This window comes from Nycticebus coucang, chromosome 11 (genome assembly GCF_027406575.1).
Source record: "Nycticebus coucang isolate mNycCou1 chromosome 11, mNycCou1.pri, whole genome shotgun sequence".
NCBI classification, from domain to species: domain Eukaryota; kingdom Metazoa; phylum Chordata; class Mammalia; order Primates; family Lorisidae; genus Nycticebus; species Nycticebus coucang.
This window is the reverse complement of record NC_069790.1, coordinates 7,950,813-7,955,515: the sequence shown is the minus strand read 5'-3', so window position 1 is coordinate 7,955,515 and position 4,703 is coordinate 7,950,813. Positions and strand designations below refer to the sequence as shown.

The window sequence follows — 4,703 nt, the reverse complement described above, 5'->3', positions numbered from 1 at the left end:
AGCCCAGGAGTTAGAGAGTAGCCTGGGAAACATAGCAAGACCCAATCTCTAAAGAAACAAAAAGACAAACATGTCCTTGTTAGGATAGGGGCTACTAAAAAAAAAAAAAAAAAAAAGAACAGGAAAAAACAGTTAAGGAGATGTGGCCCATTAAAGTAACAGGGAGTCTCTCTAAGATATGGAATACATTTGAGTGGGCAAGGAGTGGGACGCTGTGTATAGTATACTTGTATAGTATTCTCCATTTATGGGGAAAAGGGAAAGTCACATTTACACTTGCTGGTATGTACAAAAGAAGTTAAGACATGGAAGACAGTGGCTGCCTGTGGGCCAGGGGAAAAGGACATTTTAGTATAACCTTTCTAGAATGTGGAGGTTTGCACTAAGAGAATCTACTTCGCTCAAAATATAATTTTAAAAAACCAAAAGGTAAAATAAGTAAATCCTGCCATTAAGCAGGGAAGTAGCCGAATTCTCTGCTCACCCTCCTCTCCTCACCCCTAAGGGTTTAGTGACTATGCAGAATGGGTCCAACGTTGGCTTTTTTTTTTTTTAACTTGGTGGAAACACAGATTTAGTGCAAAAGAACTAATGTGTAATATCACCTGTGTGTCTGTGTGTGTACTTGAAGGGCAATTTAAATGATTTTCGACAGTAACTGTTTTCAGAATTTTGCCTCTACACAGGAAGAAGCTGACTGCGTTCGCTGTATCACCTCAGGTCAAATCCTTCCACCTCACACATACCCAACAGGGGTGAGGGAAAGACGAAATGAGGAAAAACATGTGAAGAATTGTCCATACACAAAACAGTACACACGCTCACCCATGTGCACCGTTTACCTGGAGGTATCATTATTATTGGAGCCAGGAAGGTTAGCTGAGTCCAGAGGCGTGGAATGGGGTTTCCTTTCTGCTCCAAGCACTGCCTCTCAGGTCCCTAGCTCCAATCTCCCCGTCCTTAGAAGGATACAGTGTACTGTACCTGTCTCACACCGGGGGGAGGCAGTCACCACCGTTGCCTCAGACGTGTTGTGGAGCCTCATTTCAACCCTAGAATTGTCTCCAAACTCCATCACCAGACAAAGAGCCACTCCAGAAGCCATAGAAACGTGGAATCTGAGATGGAGAGGTGCCTGAGTCTCTGTTCCCCGGAAGTGACAGATAATATGATTCCTGGCATTATCAGGATCTTGAGCTCGGGTGGCCCCAGGAGGACATGGAATAAGGAGGCAGATCCTCTTGGAACAAGACTGGGATGTTGAGAGGCTGGAGTTGTGGGAAGTGCTAGGTGGGAGTCCCCGGGAGCTGTGGAAGACAAGCAGAGGCTTCAGGACACGTCAGCAGGTAGAGAGGGAGGGCAGGTGGAAAACAGCCTGGTCTGGGACCAGCAAGCTGGAGCAAGGTCTGAGAAATGGAGGAAATGCTTCCCTTTCACTGGTTATCAAAGTGGGTCCCAGGGCCAGCAGCATCAGCATTCCCTGGGTGCTTATGAGACATGCATGTTGCTTCCCAGCCCAGACCCATGGATCCAGAACCTTGGGTGAGGCCCGCAATTCCCCAGGAGACACTGATTCAGCAGAAAATTTTAGAATCATTGCTCTAACTGCATCAATAACAGTAAAATGAAGCTAGTGAATGATGCCCCATGAATATATCAATGTACACAGCTATGATTTAATAATAAAAAAAAAAACAGTAAAATGTAAATAGTTCCTCTCATCACTGAAAGATGGTGTCTCCCACAAGCCACTCCACCTTGTGTGAGGGCAGGTGCCAGCCCTCCCTGGAGCTCCTTGTTATGCAGATCGGTTGGGAACAGTCTAGGCTATTCAGTCTTCAGCTTCCAATAATACTGGACTTACATGATCATTTATCTGTTAAAAACTGTGCCCTGGTGAGGCACACAGCATTGGCACATTAGGTAGCAGGCAGCGTAAATAAAAGATTAAAAAGAAACCCCTCAACGGAGGGAGCCAACACTGTCATGGAAGTGGCAGTGGCTTAAGAGTCCTATTGACCAATTTTCACGCACTTTTGTATTTCCCTCCTCTCCAAGTGTGCTGTGCTTGTCCCTTTAAAATACACACAATCAGACAAAGCTTCAGTCTATGTGAAAAATAAGGGCAACCTAGTGTCATGGGTCTCTGATGACAAACAATGGACAGTGACATGGACTATGGCGCAGTAATCTGAAAAGCAGCAGCCTCAACTGCGACTGTAAGATGGGCATTTCTCAGGCCTGGATTGGGACTCAGGGGCAGAAAGGGCGCTGGCCTCCACACCAGCCTCACTGTATCTTCCTGGAAAAGTGGGGAAATAGGAAATGGCCTCCAGGGATGCTCACTGGGCGCTGGCCTAAGCAGGTCCGGCCACCGCGGTCAGGGTCCCCCTCACGATGGTGCCAGAAAGCCACTGCCTGGCCTTGCCCTCTGCACGCCCCACAATCCCAGGCCTCCTCCGTGTCTCCAAGCTGCAGGGGCGGCTGCAGAAGAGGCGCCCTGGACCATCAAGGCTTAGGAACAGTGCGGGTTTAGTGAATGGCCTCGTCTGGCATCAGCGCTGGGTCTCCTCTCTGGTCAACAGGCCAACTTAATAAAGAGCCCCGCTGCTTTTGAGGCAGCTGTCATTTGTGGGCGTGACTGCACCCTGGGCTTGGGCCTCTAGCAGGTTAGCCGGGAGAGCGCCCTGCTGGCCACAGCTGGAACTACAAGGCACGTTTTTGTTTTTGTTTTTGTTTTTGTTTTTTTGCAGCTTTTGGCCAGGGCTGGGTTTGAACCCCCACCCCCACCCCCACCGCTGAGCCAATAGGAAGTTAGCATTTTGTGCAGTCAGCTACACAGTTGACACCTGAGAGATGATGCTCTTGCAGGTAGTGAAAACGTGAAGTCTAAATAGACCCTTATTGTGATAAACTTTAGTAATGTCTTCAAATTGCCCAAGCAGTGTCCAAAGAACTTAGAAAGGTTCCCTGACTGGCCTCTTTGTCTACCTGCCCTGACAGTAGCAACCTGTTCACTGTCCATGGTGAACGTACCCTGCTTTGTAAGCTTTCTTACTCTGTAAGCCTATCTTTGTCTTTTTTAATAAGCTTTGTTTCATGCTCGACTAGAAAAAGAAAGAAGAGAGAAAAGTTCCTTCACCAACTCCAGGCCACCCACAACAGAGTGAGTCTCCCATCTCTCACCAGTAGCTTTCTTTTTCTTTTCTTTTTTTCTGGCAATCTTTTCATGAGTTGATGTTGAAAGTAGTTTTACAGGATCCGTCCCCCAAATTACATGTTAACATACAGAGCCCATTCAACCCTTAAATTAGCACTTTCGGCCAAGAATACAGGTAGGAGCAGTAAGGTTGATTGCCTGAATCCTGTCCCTGGCTTTAGAGTAAAGAAAAGAGATAAAAAAATATATGGACACTTCACAAATTTGCATGTCATCCTTGCGCAGGGGCCATGCTGATCTTCTCTGTATCATTCCAATTTTAGTATACATGCTGCTGAAGCAAGCACACCAGCTTTCTGATGAAGTTCAATGGCAGGGCTCAGATGCCAACCTGGAGTAGACCAAAGAATGTTCTGTCTACAGTCCCAGTCGCACAAAACCGCCAGGGACAGGACCACTACTGCTCCAGACACTGGTGATTGTGACAGAAGATGTGAGGGGGCTTCTGAAATGTGCTGAAAGCCCCTGGCTGCGACTGCGGGCCTGTTCCTGGAGTTGGTCCCAGCTGCCGCACAGGCATGTGATGTGGTTAGAGGCTGAGCCAGAAAGCCTGTGGCAGGCGCTAGAGAGAGAAGCCTTCAGGTGGGGGGAGCCTATTTAAAGCCGTTTACTAAAATCTATGCCCACTTGGGTCACTGCTTCAGATGGTTCACCCAAGGGGTTGAGTCACATTCAGAATGACCTCTGTCGGCCCCCATGGGGCTTGGGCTGTGACCTGGGCTTGGCCAGAATGCACTGCTGTGTACTCCCCGTAGGCACTGCCAGACTGGCCCAGGAATTCACCTGTGACCTTGGCAGGTGGGAGGGCTGAGGGGCAGGTATGGTGGCAGCTATATGATGTCCTGTGCATTCAAAGCCTGGCAGGAGAGGAGGGCTTGGGAATGTGCAGGGGTGAGAGCCAGTTAGCTGGTCACCTTCGTGTCCCTGTCACAGACCCTGCTTACAGCTGTCACCACTGCCTCACCCAGCTGGCAAGCCCCAGGGAGCCCTGCAGGAGAGTGTCAGTTCCTGAGGGCACAGACGCAGTCCCCTCCCCGGCTGTGGCTCTAAGTCCCCTTTCCTTGGGGCTCCACCCTGGCAAAATCAGCCTCACTCCTGCCCCTGGCTCAAGAGAAGCCGAGAGTCTGTCCAAGACTGTTTCAGGGTCTGGTCTGGTTGCAGTCCTGGATGGAAATACCAGGGACAGCAAGGACTCCCACCACCTGCGGCCGACTGGCCCTGCCGGCTTGCTGGGCTCTGCAGACGAGGTGGTACAGGGAAGCTGGGGCCCCGGGTCAGGGACTCAGGAGGCAAATCCTGGCCCTGAGCCTCACAGGGGTTGTGGACACCTCAGTCCCCATTTGCACAGCAGTCATCATCCCAGAGCCAGAGCCCACACCTACCACCAGTGTCTGCACGGCAGGGGGTTCTGAGGAGAGCAGACCCACCCTGGGGAGTAGGGTGAACTCGCATGTGGACCACACTCAGCTAACTTCAGAAGGCA

The 4,703-nt window shown here is 50.0% G+C and overlaps 1 non-coding gene across 1 annotated transcript; it reads right to left on the bottom strand.

The window, feature by feature from the left end:
- Positions 1–3,400: 3,400 nt before the first annotated feature.
- Positions 3,401–3,507, bottom strand: LOC128560508 (U6 spliceosomal RNA). The gene has a single exon (XR_008373006.1). It is a non-coding gene; the product is annotated as a U6 spliceosomal RNA (small nuclear RNA).
- Positions 3,508–4,703: the final 1,196 nt, after the last annotated feature.